Source organism: Erpetoichthys calabaricus, chromosome 17, assembly GCF_900747795.2.
Source record: "Erpetoichthys calabaricus chromosome 17, fErpCal1.3, whole genome shotgun sequence".
Taxonomy (NCBI): Eukaryota; Metazoa; Chordata; class Cladistia; order Polypteriformes; family Polypteridae; genus Erpetoichthys; species Erpetoichthys calabaricus.
Genome location: NC_041410.2, coordinates 32,191,687 through 32,215,163, shown reverse-complemented (window position 1 = coordinate 32,215,163; position 23,477 = coordinate 32,191,687). Strand labels below are relative to the sequence as shown.

Here is a 23,477-nt window from a genome sequence, read left to right as displayed (position 1 = left end):
GAGCTCTCGCCAGCTCCTACCAAGCTGACTGCACAGGCTCTCCGTTTAGATTAAGGCGAGGAACCTAATTCCAGGGCAGGGATCGAATTTTCTGGCAACAAAGGGAAATGGGGTATCGATCAGCGGCTGGCCAGATTAAGAGGCAAGTGTGTGTATCCATCAGAGCTAAACTACCTGCCTTCCTGCAATCCGGCAGTCTCTCTCTCTCTCTCTCTCTCTCTCTCTCTCTCTCTCTCTCTCTCTCTCTCTCTCCCTCCCTCTCTCTGACACACACGTTCACGCAGGCACGCACACACACATACACACAATCACACAGACACACATACATTCACCAGCTAGTTACCAGCTTTCTCAGTAGGAAAGGCAGACGCGCAGTGCATCGCAAGCAGTGCAGGAGAAACATGCAATACCGGGACCTGGACATCAGCATGGAAGTGGCTTTAACCCCTTAGGCGGTACACCTAAACGAGCTGTGCCCAGTATGAGCATTGTGTTTTGTCTTATTGCACCTGTTGGCTTGAAATTCCTTTCGAGTTCTCTGCGTCACCTTGAAACTGAGCAGGAAGAATTTCCCGTATACACAACGCTCATGGTCAGTGTTAAGAGTAGAGGATTACTATCATTTTAAAGTAAGGAAAAGCTAACGTTGTTGTGAAGTCATGTTCTTAATCAGGAGCCATGTCAAACAAATGTCACAGACTTTAGACATTCAGGCACCATGTGCGGTGAAATATTGTCCATGCATCATTATGTAGGTTCGGTTATAGTTAGGTGTGCCCTATGAAAGTCAGTGCTCCAGATTACGGGAAAAGTGCTTCTTGTGAACTTTATAATCTTATGTGTTTCTAGAAGGTTGGCTTTGTATAAAAAATAATAATAATAACGGTAAATGACAGATAATGGAAAGTATTTGACAGGAATGTGTGTTTGTGCTAAAATGCTCCATATTAGCGCACAGACCCATTTAATGTGAACAGCAAAAAATGTAATAATAAAGCAAAGTGATCTGCAGTATTGTAGAATGCAGGTCAGTCTTGGTTTATTATGTGAAGAAATACACCTAACTCTCAGAAAAGACAGCTAAACTAAATCCGCGTTAAACTTTTATTTAATTATTTATTTATTCATTTATTTATTTATTTTTCTCCAAGTAATGTATCACCTGGTTACCTTTTCAAGTTACCTAATGAAACGTAAATGCTATAATTTTGAAAGGAAACTAAGACTTCATAAAATATTTTGGAAGGTACTCATTAAATATCGCACTTCATGATCCTTAAATACCTCTGCTGTTTGTCGTTTCAAGACCTTGAAAAACAAAACTGCATTATAAGCAACTATGTACTGGAAGCTTGACTTTGCAGATTTAACAGATTCTTCTTTCCGGACGCTCTGATTAGCAACACCCATCATGTGTGTCTTCGACCTCCGAAGGCCAAGCCCTGTGTGTTTGGTTGGTGGGAGAGGTTCTCTTGTATTACTGCTTGAAGAAGAGCAATGGGTTTGTCTGAGACAGGTCCTTCACACAAGAGAGACAAACACACGCCTGCTTCTGCAGGGAGCGGAGCTGAGAAGCAGCTCTGGGGGTTTCTGGAGCAGTTAGAAAGAGGCCTTCGCTTGGACAAGGATATTGGTGGACAGAACCGGAACGTGCTGTGCCTTATCGTATGAGTTTTATGTCAGCGTCAGACTGTACATTGGACCCACAAAACCGAGACCATGTATGTATTGTAATGAGTCCTTTTTCCCATCGTGAAAGAAAAAGTTACGGCTTATGTAAGGTTGGGGTGTTCTGCACTTTGTTCATAGGTGGCTGCTTAAAACACGGAATATATAAGATATATTGACTTGAAAAAAGTTTCTTTTCTAATCGTTATACTAATGTGGAGATATTTCTGTCTTCTTTTCACAAATTTACTTTAGTACACAGATTCGCTGAAACACCGTTAGCAGAGTTGCACGGTTCCTGCCGAAAAACAACCTGAAGTGGCCTCGGAGACCGATTAATGTCTTTGGAGTCGTGTTGGGTATTGGGACACTAGTTAGACAGTGGAGACACTTCCCAGTTTGCACTACAGCGATGGTGGCTCGTTTTCACAACCCGCCGGATAAAGTCGAACAGCCCTTGGTAGCCCAGTGTCGCCAACTGCGCTTGTAAGGTAAGACTTATCTATCTATCTATCTATCTATCTATCTATCTATCTATCTATCTATCTATCTATCTATCTATCTATCTATCTATCTATCTATCTATCTATCTATCTATCTATCTGACATTACTTCACTTTGAAACTAATAATGTTCATTTTGTACTTTCATATCAGTCCAATAAGTTATTCACAAGACTACTTCACTGCACTCTTTCAAAAAAATATTGTGCGCTTTTACAGTTTCATTTAAACAAGAAGGTTACTTTTCATCAAATGCTCTCTGACGTTTTTCGTGTTGTGCAATCTGTATTTTCAAATCCAGGTAAAGAACATATAGGTTCGCAATTATCCTCACAACATAGATTGGAAAAAGATTGAAAACCTGTCAGTTAGTTATTGTGTAGACTTGCGATGATTATTCTGCTCAGTTACTTTAAAGAATTCTTCGGCAATGGAATCATCACTGTGACATAGGATAGCCAACAGATAGGTGTAAATATACCCACCCAACCCCATCGCCACCCTCCCATCGGACTCACATCCACATCTCCTGCCATCTCCAGACCATCCTAATATCCTGTGCATCCAGAAGTCATCTTCCTATGGATATGCAGCTGTAAAGTGCACACAAGTTAGCATTGTTAAAAAAAAAAAAAAAAAACTTTTCTCTATAGCAATTCATTGGTACAAGAAACGATACAATTTTCGAATGCGGCCGGGCATACTTGGTGGGAAAAGTAAATTTACTTGCAAATGTTCTGACACAGTTTGACATTTCAGTTACAATCGAGTAATTTCAATTTATGGGATATCACTATAGTCTGACCACTGGTGTTCGATAATCCCCAGATGAGGAAGTTTTATAATTGGCCTAGATCGGGGTTAAGAACTTGCATTTTGGAACTTAGCCAAATGAAGTAGAATATAACCTTGCTTGTGCTTCCACTTTATTATACTTTCAGTTAATGGAAACGTAACTTGACTGTTTTAAATAAAGCTCGACAAAGAGTGCACGTTATTAGGAGATATTTTCAAACATTTATTGCAGTCAAATTTCAGTCACTGATCAGTTAAATAATACACATTTCAATAATGATTTTGTTTTAATTTAGTTCTGATACAAAAAAGATAGATCAGTCAACATAAGCAGATTTACGTTGAGCAATACGTTATTTACGTTACTTGTGCTGTACAGAATGGAATTAATCGGGCAAGTATATTTATGAAATATCATTGTTTATAAAAGTTTATATAATTAAGGAGGCTTTATGTTGTTGATTTTCATTAATATCTGATTGTTGTCCTTTAAAGTAAACCCCATACATATCGGAATGAAGAAATTTTACAAAATCGCTTGGATGAGACAGCAAATTTTAAACGTGTATATATATATATATATATATATATATATATATATATATATATATATATATATATATATATATATATATATATATATGACTGCGAGTTTTTTCTCTGAAGCTACTATTTGGTTTTTGTATGTACGAATGTCGAGATTTTACTAAATTCTTACCTTTTCAAAGTAGCGGTCCTTTAGCCAAGAGAGACAAAACCTATAAGTACGTTTGAAACAGCTCGAGTTTATATTGCTTCGTTTAGTTTATGACTGTGAAATTGTGTTTAACACTGCCCGGCAAGTCGTGTCAGAGCCCTGGAGCCACTGACTGCTTCCCTGACGCTAATGAAGATTGGATGAGCTCCCACACAACTTTCAACCTTCGCCTTTGGCACCATTCAAAACTGCGAAAAGAGCGCGATCTGCAGAAGCTTAGTGCACATGAAGTGCAAACAGGTATAAGACGAGTCAGCGACTGCGGCAGAAGTGAAGAGAGCTGCCCGAGAGAAGATAAAATACCGACCGTTATACTAACCGTTTTCTTACTACGTTACTACGTTTGTATTATTATTATTATTATTATTATTATTATTATTATTATTATTATTATTATTATTATTATTATTAATCTTGAACAGGACGAGTTTGAAAATAGAATGAATGGATATTTTTAACAAGCGTTGTTTTTAAATAACATGGTTATTTTTGGATATTTTATTTCATGATATTATTGTGTCAGTAGTGCTAAAAAGTCTTAGCAGGGTTTGAAAAAACAATGCATTCCTCAATAGTGATTGAAATAATCGGTCAACTAGTAAGAAGTTAAATTTCAGTAAAGCTTTCAAATCTTAACACGATTGCTTGAAGGCATGAAAGTTTGATTCTGCTAATAGATAGATAGATAGATAGATAGATAGATAGATAGATAGATAGATAGATAGATAGATAGATAGATAGATAGATAGATAGATAGATAGATAGATTGTGTGATTTCTCCTTTCAATAAATATTATTGGCTCTTAAGACACTTTAGAAAGTATCCAACAGTAAAATCACAGCAGACGTCTGTATCTCTTTGAATATTTCTACGAGGACTACGTGGATAGGAAAACAAACCTCACAGTCACTCATACGCTGTCTCTCACATATACACACAACATAAGAAGACACCCTAAGAAAGCAATGATTATTTAATGTGAACACGTGTTGATACATGGGAGCTGCTGTAAGCTTTGAGTTCTGGAGGGATCATGTGATACTATAGGCTAGTGTGCTACAGGCTGGCCATTTTAATGCTGTAAGTAACATTTCTGAGCACAGTGACTTTTACATTCTTCATTTCTGTTTCATTTTTCTAGTAGAACATAAAAAAAGTAAATTCTTAATGATTTTCACTCTGTGTCATAGTCATCATTAATAATTTCTGATTTGTGTTTTAAATTCTGTCAATGAAAATTTGTTCAGGTTAAATCATAGGCCAGGTAATTATTAGTGTTGCAAATAGAGTATAGAATATGGTTATGTTGATGATACAATGTTGAGAAATGTTCTCTTATAATCTGAAGGCACCCATTGGACATAATTTACAATTTATTTAAAGTCCTTTTCTTGTTGAAGAGTCACCACTGCCGTATGTAAATCCACAGAATGGTCAATAACATTGATTATATCTATTGTATATCTCTTATTAGGAAGATAAGGTTAAAAAATATTTACATTAAAGTGTCTTTTTATTTCATCATCCTATTAATGTAAGCATAGAACCTTTCATAAAAAAACAAAACAGTATTTCAAATAGTCTTAGTGAAATGTGAAATATAGCAGTATGGGGTATATGCAAATACATGTTTAGTGTGACATATAAATAACTTTTAGTGAAAATTATTGAAATTTCCTTGCAGTTTGTTAGTTTGTAAACATGATCATGTACAGCTATGAAATGTCATTTAGAACCCTGTCTTTTCATATCAACTAGATGGACACATTCAGTAGTTCCACTCTTTCTATTTGAACACAGCTTTTGTTATGTGTCAAAATGAAAAATGTGGCCAGGATTTCCAAGACAGTGTAAATATAGGAAATGAGCCACAAGTTTAAGAAGTCTGTAGCATTCTGTGTTTTATGGCTATATTCATTTGCATTGTAAAGTTGAAGGTGAATAACAACAACAACAACAACAACAATAATAATAATAATAATAATAATAATAATAATAATTCTTTAAATATTTTGCAACAATGTACTCTATAGTTATTCTCCATAGCAAAGATTATTATTTTTGGAGTTATCTGATATTTTTCTAGAGAGAAGATCATGTATAGGTGTGCTATTTATAATTTAATTTTCCTTGATCTCTTTATCAAAAATGGGAAGATTAGAATTTAACAGAATTTGATGGACATTCCTTCAAAGAAAGCCTAGCTTGGTGGCTTCCCTTGCCTGATCACTGAAAATTTCTTGTCTTAAATAAATGTTCAAGTATTAGCTGTTCCTGTGCTTTCCCCTCTCCTAGTATAACAAACTCTTATGATGCTTTCATCCATCTTTTTTGTTTTACCATTTATCTTGCTCGCGATCAGTAAATCAATTAATTATGAATGTTTTTGCAAATAAATTAAAATGGAATGTCCCTTGTAAAATGGTAAAGTGATTTAAGTTATTTGCCAATGTATTCACAGGGGGTTCACACTTTAGACAAAAAGGCCGAGATACTACATACAATTACAATTTTTAAAGAAAGAAAATCAATACATGCAACACATTAATACGGAAATAACATCTTCAAACTCACAGCTGAAGGAATGGAGAGCTGTGGGGAGAAGAGGTTAAATTGCCTTCAAGTTTTCAATTGGACCAAATCAATACTGTGTTACAGATCACCTTGACCTCATACAAGGTGCCTGGTAATGAGCTTGTTCAGTGACACCAGAATGGACTCTGCCTTGGGATCCACGGTGGAGGCAAGAGGTATCCACCTTTGTAATGTCACTTCCACGTTCATTCTTATTTTATCAGTATTTGCAAGTCTTAATCAAAACTATGGGCCTAGCCACACATAGTAGAATATTATATATATATATATATATATATATATATATATATATATATATATATATATATATATATATATATATATATATATATATGCATTTGTACTTTTTCCTGTTCATCGTGGTTACAATTTTGGATGATTTGTGTTGTATCTCATTTTGCTTCAGAAATCCTGGAAATCTCAAGGGAGAACTTACATTTGTCCTTGTGTGAAATGATGGGTCTCCACAATATTCTATCAAAGCTTTGCACATTTTGAGAAGTTAACTCATGAAAAGAGATCAATAGCATGAACTACTATTGTAATACTTCCTGGAAGAGGAAAATCTGATCCTGTCTGTTCCAATTCTATAAATCTGATTGAATATGTCTGAAAAGTCAAAAATCACTAAACTTTCTGAATGTTAATCATTAAGGGATTTTAAAGCTGACATTTCACTATGCTGTTTGATAAGATCCGCTTACTCTATATCAAGCTACGTAACTTGTTAGCATTATGAAACCTGCACACAGTTTGGAGTTCTGCTCCGAGTCATTGTTTGTGTGAATTTTGCATGTTCTACTTGGGAGGTATTATCTCTGTGGATACCTTGGTTGTTCTCCCACAACCCCAGAAATGTGCAGGACAGCTAAACTAGTGACTTGCAACAGGCCTCACTGTAGATGTATGTGTGTGTGTGTGTGTGTGTGTGTGTGTGTGTGTGTGTGTGTGTGTGTGTGTGTGTGTGTGTGTGTGTGTGACTTTGCAATGAGCTGCTGTCCAATCCAGGGTGATTTTTTTGCCTTTTACCCAATGCGTCTGAGATAAGCTCAAACCCAATGCCATGACACTGATTTGGATTATTGTTAAGACCCTGAGGTAGGAGTAGTTGCACACGTTGCAAGAGAAGTATTGTCACGTTACAAAGTAGAGTGAAATTCTTATTTCATGTCTAACCAACAGAGAAGATGATGTCCATATAAGTTACCTTGATAAATACATTCATTGGTACTTCCCTTGCCACATTATCAACTCTGTTTGTGTTATATTATGTCCACTTTCCTGAAGAATAAGATCCATCCACATTTGTCAATGACCCAAAGAAGTCCCATGAGATAGCAGTCTATAGAAGAGCCTTTTCATCCAGTCACACATTATTATTGATTTTGTTTGTTGGCATTGCTGTATGGATCTCATAATACCCTGAAATACCCAGATTACGTTCTGTAAGGGTTGGTTTCAACATTTGTGTTAACATGATGAGTTGTGAAGAAAGTAATCTATGTATAAAACTTTTTTAAAAATATTTAGTTAAGCTTTCATCTGCTTGTTCAGTATCTCCTTAGATTTCTTGTCATACTGCACCCCCTGTTTCAGGTAATAATTAAAATGTAACCCTTATTGAAATCTACCACTGAGCTCTGGTATTCCCTGCTATACAACCGAATGGTTGGCTTTCTTGAGGCGCAGGCTCTGTGAAGATCACAGTAGATCTCTTTGATTAATGAGACACTGAGAGGTTTACTTTGTTCAAGCTCATTCTGATTGATTTTTTTTTTCAGTTTATTGAGAGACTTTTAAGACTTAGAATACTGTTGAATATTTGTTCTTTTTTAATTAACACCAGAAAATAACTTCTGTTTTTGAAATTGTTGGTTTCATACACATTTTTGCAATAGCATAACATTAGAAGTATCTGAGTATCCTGTAAACTACCAGGAATAATTATTAGATAAAATAGGAAATAATTTAGAATCCTTATGTGGCAAAATAATTATGTTAATATTACAACATAAAATGGTCCAATCTGCTAAATTATATTTAGGACCACTTTCTGATTTTGCACTCAATCATTTGAAAGCTGCAATGTGTTTGAATATAGTATATGGGTAATAATCATATCCAGAAAATATATTTTGCAGTCTTTTTATAAAAGGTTTGCATGAGAATATGAAACACACCTCCTAGAAATACACAAGAAGAACTATATTGCTAACTACAAATGTAATATTTGTAAGTGTGCTGCTGTGATACACTGTGCTATAAATTGTTTATTTAATTCTTTGTGCACAGAGTCTGCATCTGTCCAGTCAAGAACACCGATCACAGCCAGGGTCCAGGACATGAAGTAGAATTCCCCCACAGATTTACCCTGCTTATCAGTGCCTGAAGTTTAAATTAAAGATAGGATCCATTTGAACAAAATTGTGATCGTCGTCTAGCAGTTAAGGAAAGGCAATTACAACTTTGTTTATTATAAAGTTATCATTTTTACCTATGAAATGAAAATTGAGCATGACAGACACTCGTGTCAAAATACATTTAGATTTTTTTTTGAGCCCCCTGAAAGAGGTAGCTTTCAGTGATACATCATTTATAGATAGATAGATAGATAGATAGATAGATAGATAGATAGATAGATAGATAGATAGATAGATAGATAGATAGATACATCAGTGACCATTTAAGTTATGTTTGTTTATGCGGGTCGTCAACAAGAGCGGGGTCATGTTATCCGCTATAGTAGCATGTAGCAGACCTCCGAGGCGAAAATACTTCTTGGGACCACCGTTTTCACCTGCGCCTTCTAATGTACTTTTGATTTCTTTATGCATGTAAGCTCGAAGGTAACTTTCTCTTCTGATTTTGCACAGGAAGCCCACGTAGTATCGTCTTCAGTGAACATGCTTGTGCAAAGGGGTACACGCTCTCTCTCTCTCTCTCTCTCTCTCTCTCTCTCTCTCTCTCTCTCTCTCTCTCTCTCTCTCTCTCTCTCTCTCTCTCTGTCTCTCTCTTTCACTCTCTCTCTCTCTCTTTCTGTCTCTCTCTTTCTCTCTCTCTCTCTCTCTTTCTGTCTCTCTCTTTCTCTCTCTGTCTTTTTGTCTCTCTCTTTCACTCTCTCTCTCTCTCTCTCTCTCTCTCTCTCTCTCTCTCTCTCTCTCTCTCTCTCTCTCTCACACACAAACACACACACACCTACACACACGCACGCACAATATAATAGCACGAAAGTGGCTGCCGCGAGCGCCGCTGGCTTCACCGCGCGGCAGAGAGGAAATCGATCGCAGGGATAGCAGCGCGCGGCGAAGGATTGCATCTTGTCAAAATAATTTATTGCTCTCATCCTCGCCTGATCGATGCTTTGAATTAGCAAAGCTCCTTCGCTTTAATATTTACCTCCGCGAAGCGACTCCAATCTCAATTTTAATTGATTTCGACACGGCCCTCTGTTGTGTGCGAGAGTGTGTGTGAGGAAGAGATAGAATGAGAGAGAAAGAGAGAGAGAGAAGAACGGAGGGGGGCTCAGAAAGAGAGGACAAGAGAGCCTGCAACTGAAGGTGTAAGAGACGAGCTCGTAGACAGACAGCGGTCAACGTCAAGAAACGCTGTGTGTTTTTGCAAAATGACGTCTGGAAAAAGAACTAAAATTTAGGTGTAGGCTGCTAAATGCATACGTTTAAAGTCTATACCAACATTCATAAAAAGTATGAAAGTATCGGACTGCAAATTAGACTATGCCTAGGAAGCGCATGACTGTCGCAGTAGTAAGAGTACATGTTTCAAGGCTGTCAGCACAAACATGTGGCACTGGATGTTAAGGCAGAAAAATGACGTGAAACGCGATACCGTAGTAAGTTCAAGGTGGCATGGACAGCTACTGTGATCCAAGGGTACAAAGAATGAACGCGTGCTTTGCCCCTCGTCCAATTCAAGAACCCGCTTCTTTCAATGCGGGGTCGCAGAGGATAGGCGACGGTCCAGCAAAATCGGGTGATGTCACACCATGTTTTGTAAAATGTCAAAAAGGCTTATGTAAAGTAACAGAAAATAATGTAATCAATTATCTTCACATTTTAACAAATGACTAGCCGGCCTGCACCGAGGGTCACTTTGTTTAATTAAAGTATGGAAGATCTTGTGCATTACTTCATCTATTCATTTTGAGTACTGTTTTTACAAAGTCATAGTTACAGGGAGTCGGAGCCCACCGGGATGCAAAAGACTGCAAGGCGGTGTCTGACCCGCACGGGACAAGAGGCCATTGAAGTTCCCCTTCACAGATGCTCCAACACTCGCCGAGGCAAACGTACAGAATGCCTTTAGGCTTAGGAAGGAAAGGTTTTTGTTGTGAGCGAACAAGTCAGCTCTGAATGTAATAATCAATGACGCTTTCAGAACGTCAATAATTAGTTATCAAGACAAATTGCATTTAAGACAAAACAATAAGGATGACATAAGTTGTTCGGGTAAGTGTACAGAATGTGCTGGTTTATTTCCACCTACGGTTCGAAGAAGATGGTATTCATGGATTCGTCTTCAGAGTATATCTAGGCTTAAGTAAGTGATGGAAGGATTAGTGAAAAGCAAGTTCGCCTTTTCCGGTCAACTGTCAACGTTGTACATCCCTTAAATCATTATGCCTTAGACTTATGGCTTCCAGTTGCCAGTCAATGCATTTCAGACTTGCTCTGAAAGTTTTCTTTAAAATGCAAGCCGCATTGATTGCCTGTGTGCTGGAAAAACGGATATTTTTAAATACAAAATAAAAGTGTAGGATGGTCTCAACCTGGCTATTAACTATGTTAATCTTTCTTTCTTTCTTTCTTTCTTTCTTTCTTTCTTTCTTTCTTTCTTTCTTTCTATTAGAAATTGCGAAAAGCGTACGGTATTGATACTGGGCCAGGATAGTCTGTGACTCTGCAATGAACTAGAACAGTCGTGAAATGGAAATTGATGGATGTTAAAAAGTTATTCTCGATCTATAAAGTAATGAATGCACTGTAACTGTTGGCCGGAAGGCGGCGCTTACAATGTCTTGAGGTTAACCAATGGGACGTGTCCCCGCAATCTTCAATTGAAATATTACTTCTCAAGCAAGCACCTTAATTAATATTTATAAATGTGGTGTGTTCGAGTGACAGGTTTGAAAACAGAGGCAAGAAGGTGGGTTATGTGCTAGTGACTTCTCAAAAAAACACAACAGAACAAAGTAATATCGTGAAACAGGCAAGTAAATGAGCAAGCAATGGCACTTGAGGATCTGCTTAACAATCGTCACGTCAACATAATTTAGTTTGTGGTGCAACTGTTAATTAAAGTACTCCTTTCCAAAATCGGTAGTGCTTTCAATAAATACGGGCGGATAGTGAAGCTGTGAAGATCTGACATGTCAAATGTTACTTCAATTTAAAACTCAAAATGCTTATTATTTTTTTGTTGTGAAAATCGTCCTTTTACTTAATACGCGTGTTCTCCATTGGACATTTGCATTTGATAGACTTGTATGACTTCTGGTTTTTAGCAGTTCTGTCATTTTTACTTACCTGTTTAAAACATGTAGATTGGCTCATTTCACAAAAGCGGGAAAATGTCACAAGACAAAGCTGTAGAGACAATACAGCCAATAAAGTGTCCTGCATTGTAAGCCACACTGTCAATGATAGCACATCAAGGCACAATGTGTTGTAATGTAAAATATATTCAGCAAATAAGTGAGCGGGCGTCCCATCGCGAGGATATCATCTGGAGACGAGGGGCGCGTTCGTTTAGTCAACAGGGGTCTTGCTTACGACTGACATAACGACGTTGCCTTCAGTTTATATTTTGATGTAATAAAAATGTCAAGGACGCCATTTTTTTTCCCTATTTCTATTTCTGTTATTGTTAGATTTTCTTTGAAGAAGAAGCATTCATAAGATATTTCCGGTTGCAGTCTGCAGTTATTTACGATGCTTCATGTTAGTAATGAATATTAAAATTCATCCAAATTGTTAAATATGCTTTGAAAAAGCTATCGATTGTTTCTTTGATCATTTCTAAAACGAAGTGTTCGTTTTTCTTTAAATTTCCACGTGAAAAAAAGCGATATTAGTGACTTAACAAACCGAGTTAAATATGAAATCCGCTGAACGTCTTAAACATTTAAACTGCTATAAATCTAACTGTGCGTTTAATATTTATTTTCTTATTTACTGAAAAAGAGCTTCAGTAAAAGTCAAATAATTGTCAAGGACGTCAGGCAGTAAACGTTAGCTTAATATTAAAAGCAGACCATGCTTTGAAATGACAGATCTGAATCTTGATTTAACCGTTAGGTATATTTTTGGATTTTCACTTATTTTACATGGGTTTCCCGGATTGCAAAAGCGATGAACGAGTAACACACGGAAAAATGATAGTATTTAAATAAGATAAACATGCTTATTTTATGCCTTCATTTGTAAGCATTTAAGATGTTTTAATTTAATGTGTCAGTCATTTCAAATCTTTATTCCGTATATAGAATTAGCTGATGAGTCCATTAGTACTAAACTCAGTACTACTAACCCCTTTGTTCTATTTCAGCCAATACATTAGAGAAAGCAATTATTGTTCACTTAATTAACATAATATTCAACAAACCTCATAAGGCAAAGTATTATTTGTTTGCATGGTTATGTTAAATGTTGAAATTAATGTAAATAACTATAGTAACCCTTACACTCCCATAAACCTATAGGCTCTTTATTTTCCTTTTATTTACCATTCCAGTATGCATACCGTTAAACTTGTAGTTAATTTTTTTTAAAATAATTATTTTATCTAATTTTCTTCATAAACAGATCAGTATGCCATAAAATAATTAATGCTGCTTTTAATGGGATAGATAGATAGATAGATAGATAGATAGATAGATAGATAGATAGATAGATAGATAGATAGATAGATAGATAGATAGATAGATATTCATCCATAATCGTTAACAAATAAGTTATATAGTTATTACGTTTAGAACACAGAAACCAAATACAATAATAACTTCAATAGTCGAATGCAATTTATAGATGAATCTCTTGTAAAGAAAAAATATATTTTATTTTTAAAGATGGGAATTTACTTAATCAATCTTGGTTTCCAGTATCGAAACTTGAATACACTCGATATTTCACAGCAGCAGTCTGCCGTCCTTATTTGAAATGTGGTCTTCTGTGTGAGCCCACTTTGAACTACAGTTTCTGTTTCAATTAGAAATAACACTACCTGTGTATGGTGGCACTAGAACTGCGGTCTTAGGACTTCGTCTCCCTTCCCCTAAGATGCGAAGGTTAAGTTAACTGGTGACCCTTTTGTCAAGCGAAGTACTTGCACCAGTCCATGATGGTATCTCGCCTAGGTACCTTTCATTTCCTTTAAAATTTGTAAAGGAAAATTGGTTTACACGCTTTTAAATAATGATCATTTGTATATTGGTGTGCCATGCTGACTATTATAAAGAGAATCTGCTACATTGTCGATTGGCATTATGAAAATAATAAGGAAAACAAAACATAATTTACAGATCACAAAGCTTGCGCGAGCATTATGGTTGTAGACCTAAAAAAGTGGAGTTCTAAATTGCAAAGATGGTCCTGGTATTTTTAGTGTGCTGACAGTGTGCGTTATATTGACAGCTATGACTCCCTCCTTGCAAGTATGTGTTACCTTGAATATTTTGATAGACATTGGCAGTTAACTGTTTACTTTTTTTTAAAGAGACTTCAAAGTTATTTACCCAAAATACCTATATGTGAATATATAAGGATCGTGCGCTTCTGTAAATATTCCACAATTTACGGTTTCTCGCAATTCGATTATCTGAACGTTTGAGTATTCGTAACATAACATAGATACTGCCGGTTAAGCATTATAATTACATATACAATATTTTAGCTTTAAGTCCTTAAAATTAAGGAGAAGGTGTTAAAAACAGATAATTATTTCAATTCAAGCAGTGCTGTTGTTCGCCTCGTGTCTTAGGTTCGTGTCGCTGTCCCGGTTGTAGTGGTCACGGTCGTCGAGTTTCTCAGTTGGAATTTCCCACACACATTCAAAGAAGCGCATCTGCTTGGGTTAAGTGCATGCGATTGTGGGTCTGTGCGTGAGTGGGTCCTGTGATGGACTGCTTTCTGCCTTTAGCCCAGTGCTGTTGACCTGGATTTGGATTGAACGGGTTTGGAAATGTGTTAAAGTAAATCTGGACATCTCTGTTTTGTTAGTTTAGTCATTCGATCTTCAAAAGAATTACTTGGTTTCTTTCCGAGCACTAGTGTATTATATTACTATTGTGCTTCAGCACAGGGTTGACTGTCCGTCTTCCTTGTTTTAGTGAGCTACAGGAGTGTGAGCTGCAACTATTGTCTTCTGTGTTAGAAAGTTGGATGTCAAGATTTCAGATCAACAGTCTTAGTACTGTGTAATTTTTTTTCCTAGTCGGCACTCCAGCATAATGATATAACTCTAAAAAGACAGTCATCCTGCGCCTGAAAGAATGCTTTAAGGGTATACCACCAGAGCAGGTGATTTTAGAAAAGAGGCGATACGCTGTCAGATGACGAGTTGTCAGTTGACTTACGGGTCATTATGCGGTAATAAGCGAATTGTCCGCTTTAAACAGCAGGTTGAAAGCGCGGTTCTGGGATGACGAAGTTTACAGTAATTATCCAGATCGCTATACAGAACGTCTAATGTAGAGGCCGCTAGGAAGAATAAAATGATAGTGTGCAGTCCGCAGTTTGGTCGGCAGGCTGCACTTTGAAGTTATAAAATGATCTGACAGAAGTGAACAAATCGTGTGTGGAATTGGGACTCGGTGAGTTCAATTAGCGAACACGCGCACTAAGTCGGCAGTGTAACTGACCTTACAAGTTTAATTAACGTCCTATCATTATGAAAGATGTGAATCAAACCTCCGTCACTTTGATAAATTAACAAATTATCACAGAGGTCTGATCCCTGTTCTCGTGTCAACAGACTCTCTTCGCCGCCTGCAGCAATTATTAGGAGCTGTTCACAGGCCGCCCAGCAGTTCGGAGTTGTCCGGATAGACGGGGGTACGGTTTTATCTGCGCTGTAGTATTATAAACAAGAACCAAGCCAGAGGGATTTCTAATGTTAATTTTCTGGATATACGTAATCTCTGAAGAAGCCTTTTTTCGGAAGTTTGTTTTCTTAAGTGCAAGTTAAGCAATTTTTTTTTTTTACTTTGGATAAGAATAGCAAAAATGTACACACATTTACCAGTGTTTAAATTTGCTGAAGGTGAATAAACAATAAGCTTTTATTCTTCTGTAACTGCCGCGAAGCTCCAGTAACCTGATTTTAACTCTCTCCTCAGTGTGTTTGCAAGGGGAGGGGGCTTTTTAAGGTCTTTCCCTGCCCACTTACGTTTCAGGAGAATTGGGATGCCTGAAACATCCTAAAGGTGTTCATATCAGCTTAGTGGCTCTGGTCAGCGTTTGCGTGAATGTGACCTGCGAAGGGCTGGGGTGTCGATCGTGTTTTTCGACCTCTGGTCAAGGCTGTCACCTTAAGAGTTCATCCCCTGTGCCCCTCGAATGGTAGAAAACGGGCTAAAATGTATAGAATGGATGGGTAAATAAAAGACAGTTGTCTCATGTAATTATAATGCATTTTATTGTAAGACGTTGACAAATTCTCAGTGACAGATACATGACTTTGCCAGCAAATGCATTAATGCTAAAAAAAAATCTTTATATATTTGTAACCAAAGCTGTAATAAATTCAAACAAGATAGTTAAATCAGAGATTTCACTTCAGTTATCTACTGCAGTAAGCACTTGAGGAGAAATAGTATAAAACTAAAGTACACTGAATAATGTGCCGGCTTAATAGAAAATGTCAGTACGCTGTACTGTATATAACAAGTGCTTAGATGTTGAAACAGCGCCCCTCCTGCATGGGGTCGGACCCTACATTGCCCTCTATTTTGTTAGGAGAGGACCCCAGTGAACGGAATCTGACAATGCATGGATTTACACGACAACGTTGGGAGAAGTTTAGATATCTAACTTTTAGGGGGGCTCTGTTTAAAATGTGTTTTATAAACACAAGTTTGCCGAATAAAGATACTTGACAGTCCAATCCTTTAATTACTAAAATTACATTTAATATATCCTGCAAGCTGCAGTGAGTTGGCATCCTGCCCGGGATTGGTTCCTGCCTTGTGCCCAGTGTTGGCTGGGATTGGCTCCAGCAGACCCCCGTGACCCTGTGTTTGGATTCAGCGGGTTGGAAAATGGATGGATGGATGGATATCCTGCAAGAAGACACTTTTGTCAGTTTATGCTATGCACTTTCTTATAACGTACACTCTGAAAAATAACGGTTCTGTACTGTGCTGTGGGTATCCTCGAGGAACCATTTCTTGAAAAAGATCCATTTTGTTCTGGAAAGGGTTCTTGTTATATATGAAGCTGGTTCTTAACATGTGAGCAAAACACAAATGTAGACATTTAAAAATTAAGGTGCCAGAACGGTTCTTCAGAGCGATGCAATAGAGGAAACATTATTGGTTCCCTAAAGACCCATCCACATGAAGGTTTCAGAAAGACCTTTATTTTTTTTAGATTTGTAACAGGTGACATACAGTAAATAACCATGAATAGATGGTAACAGATGTGTGAAATACCAATAGATGGTAATTTTAAAAGAAACTCATGCTGCTTACAATCACAAAGGCTAAGTCCAGGTTTTCCTAATCTGTCAGTGTCCTGCTATAGGCAGCCTACATTAAAGATTTTTGTCCTATCTATTGGGAAGTTTTTCAAAGTACAAAGAACCAAATTCATATTCAAAGAGCTCTTCCCAGAATGAAATGGTGCTTTGTCACGCAATAGTTCTACAAGAAACCACACAACCCAGCAAAGAACCATATAGTGCCATTAAAGAACCAGTATTTTTAAGAGTGTGGTAGACAACTGACAAGTTACTAGCAGATCAAGAAGACCTGAACTCTTCCTGTGTTATAGTATGCACTCCGAGTCATTTTAAAATCCGAAATTTCACAAATAAACGGTTAATTTTAGAATCTGTTACAAAACTAAATAAACGACAGTTCTGTGGATGATTCTTTTGAGAAGCAAATATGGATCCCCTATGCCATCGTTCTGAAGGACCACTTTGGCATCTGTTTTATAAGAGGGTACACTATACCACAAATTGTGGTTGTTGGTTTTAATCAGGACTCCTTTCGCCGTGTTCAGACCATCATTAGATTCCTAGCATGGATTCCTTCCGTGCGGAGTTTGTGTGTCTCTTCCGGTATCTTCTTCACTTGCCATCCGTAGACTGACCTCGAGTCTTGCTGGTGATGAGCTGAAAATTTGAGTGGTGTTCCGTCCACCTGCCTTGTGCCCCTTGATTTCTCCTTCCTACAACTCTGCTTTGGAAAAGTGAGCTCAGAAAACGGATGGACGGGGAATTAGAAAAACGTTGCTGTTTTGTTGTAGTTTACAATATTGTCATCTGATTTTTAAAAGTAGTCTATAAAGTGAGGCTTGAATGGAGTTAAAATCCAAGGTAAATATATATTGTATCAGTCTGTTAAAGATCAGAAGATGAAATGAATTCAATCCAGCAAGGCAGGAAGCTCAGTACAGCCACGCTCAGAAGGTTTTAACAGTCCTGTTTGTGTTACTTGCAGACTTGCCTTCTGTGGGGGAAACGTTTGATTCAAGAAGTGCGACATTTGTTTGCAATGAGATGCAGACTTGTGACTACGGGTTTAGGTGAGAATAGAAGAACTGTGGAGATCTTACTAATAATGCCATGGAGGACAAGGGACACACTCTTTGTCAGTGTCACACAATGTAAGTCTATGTACGTGAACCACCAAGAAATAATCGATCATTTGCAGTGTGTGTGGATTATGTGCATTAACTGTTTATTACATACGGACTATACTTCAGTAGTTTCGCTCCTCGCTCCCCTTTTGCTGCCCACTGTCCGAATCTTTTCAGATTATGGACTCCCGAGTGTGTCCGTGAGGCTCTCTCGATTACAACTTTAAATCGCAGCCCACGTTTTTTTTTTTTCTTTCTCGCATTTCAGATTGACTGTCCATCCTTGCTAGTTCTAAATGGCTTCTCTACCCTGATGTGTCATTCGCTCTTACTTGTAATCTTTCCCTGTACACATTCATGGCATGTTGTGTAAACATGCAGTTGTAGTCCTTTCTGACAATTCCTTGATCTGATGCTGCAGTTTATCTCGATGGTTTGATTTGTTTGTTTTATAAAGCGCCATTCGTGAAAGGTGCCATCTAAAATAATCAATTATCAGTGAAAACTCTATCCTATTTATTTATTTATTTATGCATTTTACATTCTTTCCAATTGTGTGTTAGACTTCTTGGAAGTATGCTTGTGTACAGAACAATGTGTCATTTACTGAGAGGGCAATAAAGAGAAGCGTTTTGCAGAGAACACAGCCCTGCATTACAAAGTAGAAATGAAGCCGGCTCGATTGCAGGGTTCGCGCAGCGCCCATGTTAGTCGCCGTTGGCATAGCTCAGCTTTGCTCCTGTGTTCTTTGATGTGACGCGGGCATCAGATTTTCCTTCACGTCCTCCTTCAACTCTTCTGCATATTACCGAGGCCTAATTAGAAATCGATGGCGCAGACCCGCCGGGTATTTGCAAAGTGTTTGTGGATGTTAATAAAATTCCCGGCTCGATGAAACTCGTCCAGGAGCGCTGGGAGTACAGTGCGCATACTATTTGTCTTTTCAGCTTGAAGGCAGCAAAACCTAATCCAAAAAGCATTCAAAATGATTTCTTTACTCTGGATAAAAGTGTTCTTTGGAAATCCACAAAAAACACTGCAGCCTTTCATTGTTCTTTTAAATGTTTAAACACCATTCCTTGTTTACTCACTGCATTCTTATAACCTGTGGATTTAATATCAGATGTGTGAACTGCGCCAGCCCCCCGAGAGTGGATAACTTTTTTCTTTTTACGTCATAACTGTATGGCGACATTGTGGCTATCTGTATTATCTTATTGCTCTAGAGTCCATTACCAGTCCAGGTATCTATAACGTTGGTCCTTTTTCTTTTTAGTGGATTCCACGCAGGTTAAGCTGCTTCTTTCCCGCATGCCAAACATGTTCTGGTTAGGTCAGTTGCTGCATTTGACTACAGCGGGTCTTAGTGTGTCCGCGTGGTAAGCCGCGGGGTCTCGCCCTCTGGTCCTTGGCATTCTGGAGAATTGCGTTTGCTTTGCGTGAAGCGTCAGAGCAGAGTAGAGAGTTACTGTAGTTCGAAGTATTGTGCAGCGCTGAGAAATGTGCAGTTTAAGCGCATCTTTCTGCTTTGTACCCGGATGAAAATGTGTTGGGTTGTCACAAGGGGGAACTGGTCAGGTGTTACTTGAGGTAGTTTTTTTTTTCCTTTTCCTCAGATTAAAACGGTAAACAAGAGCTAATAAGTCTAGAGAAAATAAAAATGTATATTATATAGCGCCGTTCATCGTTGGCATTCACATTTAGCATTACACAAGCAAGCCACATGTTGATAAAGACGAGTCAAGTGTTGCACAATACACCTAAATTATATTTCACCTTTCAAACGTACCAATTAGATTCAGCCTAACACAGAACATTTACCAGTAATTAAACTGACACTTTAAGAGGCACCCTTTCATTTATACACTATATATAAACTAGTGATTTTTTTTGTGTGTGTACGTATTTAAACAAGGCTGTCGAAAAATGTTGACCTTAAGAAAATAAATCAGGTTGCAAAAGGCTGCAAAACATACTGTACATTCTGGCTTCTGCTTCTGATTCTAGACTTAGAATGTTGACTTTACACATCCTGTAAATGTTGCCATATATTGGTTGATCATATGCATTCTTTAATAATTAAAACATTAAATTGATTTAAAGGTTGTAGCAGCTTTATTACTTTTTCATTGAATTTTTACCTATGGAACCTTCAAAGTGTTAGAACCTCTTTTATCTGAATTTTGGGAATAAGAGAACAAACATCCTAACTGACCAATTGATATGAACTTACTGAGAACTGGGTGACTTGTTATCACTTCATTGTTAAAAGAAAGCATTTAAAATTCAGGAGCCACAATTGTATGCCATAGGCTAGGTGAAATGTTTTAAGGGTCACACACACGGACTTTAATTACTGCACAATGGTGCAAAGTGCTTAAAAATGTATGAGGTAATAATAATAAATGAAAATACCAAATGGATTCATAAAATACTTTTCTCTGTCTGAAAAACATTAACATTTTAATCATGATCCTGGTTGGAGAGGCCATTTCACAGTTTTGAGATTTACCACTCATTCTTGCGGTCCATCACATCCCCAAAAACCTCAGGCACCCCTGGGCTTCACAAACATGAGGGCTACACTTCTTCCTTTAACCCCTCGTCTAACAAGGAATATTGACAGGGGAAGTCTTTTGCAGAAATCTGACAAGATCAGAATTAAGGTCTCCTCGCTGCAGGCGGTGCTCACACTGGCGGCATTCAAACACCGTGTTAGACAGGAGTGCCTGAGACTCACAATGTCAGACGCTTGAGTCTCCGAATCTCACTCATCAGCTGGCTGTGTATTTAAAGCAGCAAAAGTATTAACAATGGAAGCACAGATTCTTCTAGTATACGAGAAAAGGGGAATGCAATGTGCCCTGATGGTTTTAGACAGACAGACAGACAGACAGACAGACAGACAGACAGACAGACAGACAGATAGATAGATAGATAGATAGATAGATAGATAGATAGATAGATAGATAGATAGATAGATAGATAGATAGATTTATTTATACAATTGATTTTTATCAGAGCTGATTTATTAAGCGCTTGATTTAGGAGGTTAGCTGTATTGATTGACCAATTGAGTGACTTAGTTTATTAATTAGCTAGTTAAAGCAGTCACCTCTGTAATTTGAAATTGTTTGTACCCTCCCACTTTAAATAAATAATTGCCTGTGCTGTTACATTATGCTTAATTCCTATTTAAAACTTTAATTAAGGGTCATGGTGAGCGTGAGCATATCCTGGAAGCATAAGACAAAGGAAAAAATATTAAGTTTATGAAACAAGAAAAATAATTAACACATAAACTGCAGGAATGTATTAATATGCTTGCATGAAGTTTTTATCTGTGCATGTTGGCGATTAAATGAAGCCATATTCCTTTGAGCTAATGAATATTACAATTAAAATTAATTTTTAGAACATGATGCTTGTGTACAGACAATGCAATGATATATTTTTGTCATTGGTGTACACTTTTAAAGTGACAAAATGGGTAATTCTGAGAGACGCCATAGAAAAAACATTTTTGGTTTCCAAACGAACTATCCAGATGAAGGTTCCAGAAAGACTTTTTATTTATTAATATCTGTAACAAGTACCATACATGCCCTTGAATAGATGACAACAGATTTTAGAAGTATTGGTTTCTGGTTTTACATTACATTTTACATTAATTCAGACTAATTCAGTGCTGATGTGCAAAAAAAAAGCCTTTCCAGAATTAAATGGTTCTTTGTCAAGCAACGATTCAGTTAGAAACCATGCAAACCCAGTAAAGTGCCATTAAGGAACCATCATTTTAAGAGTGCTGAAATCATTTTATAACACTTAGAGAAGCCATTCTTTCCTTGTTTCTTGATTCTGCTCTTCAGATGTGTCAAAATATCTGCTTAGAAGAACATTGTGGTGGCACCATTGTCAACTAAACCATCTCTCAGCACCAAAGACATGAGTTTTAAATCCTGACGCATTCACCTTTTCTGTGGAGTGTTCATATTGTCCCCATATGTCCCTTTGAGTACTCTCCAGTATCTTCTCCCATTCTATAGATGTGTGTTTTAGGCTAATTAAAGGCTGCAAGACAGTCCTATGTCCTGTATCATGACCATCAAATACAATAAGTGCATTCATAAAATGGATGAATTGATTTATTATTACACGAAAAAAATATAACAGTACCAAAATACATTGCATGAGGTTTACTGTAAAATTTCATTGATCTAAGTGGTCAAACAAAAGACTAAGTACTACTAACTCACAGTGGGTCAGGGGCTTTTATCTTTAACACCATAAGAGTTGACCCTTTTGGACTTGTGGGTATGGCAGAAACTAATGACATTGTCACACGATTTAGGAGATGTGCAGCTGTCAAAACACCAGTGAGCCTGTCTGAATGGCAAAGTGGTCTTGGATATTGCAAGCAATGAAAAATAGATGTGCTTTTCAAAAATATTAGAAGTTCATCTTTATAACATATTCAACACATTTGTTGCTTAGTTATTGTGTACCCCTAACCCACCATGAGTAAGTCTAATAGAAGGGACTGAAAAGAAAACTCAGTGAACTGTCCTCTCATGACTTATCTTAAAGTCATGTTAACAGTCTGCGGAGAAGAAAGTTGAACAAAGTTCAAGTGCAACCAACATCAGCTTTGTCCAGCTTATAGTTTTAAATATTATTCTTCTAGATAGATAGATAGATAGATAGATAGATAGATAGATAGATAGATAGATAGATAGATAGATAGATAGATAGATAGATAGATAGATAGATAGATAGATAGATAGATAATTTATTAATCCTAAGGGGAAATTCACAAAGCCTGACATTCTGACATTCTGTTTCTCAAAGGGCAGTACAATTACAACCGTCAAAATAAATTCCTTTAAAATCATGGATTTTTATGCCATCTTCATGAAGAGGCCTGGTTTTTGTACTTTACGATGTAATGAGAATTCCAAGGCCTGCAGCCTTACTTTACTTTCTCCTGGTCCTAATCCATTAAGTCTTTATAGGCTGACTCTGTGAAATCTGTAGGTCTTGAATTATATAGTAAACCGGTTATTTGAGACTGCAGATTCAGAAACTTCATTCCATAATAAAAATTCACTTGTATGGTGTCCGCTGTTATTTAACGTAACTTAAAAGTCTGATTTTTCTGTTAAATTCTCTCTTTTCATTGTTGAGCAGCAGCAAAACTTCAGAGGTCTCTTCACGGTGCTTCATTGCCAAAACTTGAAGTTGTCTCAGAAGAATCTCTTCATTAAATCATATTTCTCTACAAGGGAATGGACATAAAATGTGAAGCTTATTTTCTGATTTGTTGGCTGGGTGTTTCCAGT

The 23,477-nt window shown here is 37.2% G+C and overlaps 1 protein-coding gene across 1 annotated transcript in view; it reads left to right on the top strand.

Annotated features, from left to right (window-relative positions):
• erfl1 (Ets2 repressor factor like 1) overlaps positions 1–23,477 on the top strand; it is an 81,002-nt gene that overhangs the window by 2,159 nt on the left and 55,366 nt on the right. The window contains exon 2 of the mRNA XM_051920638.1: positions 1,924–2,159. The gene's annotated coding sequence lies outside the window, so the exon portion shown is untranslated. The remainder of the gene's footprint in view (positions 1–1,923; positions 2,160–23,477) is intronic.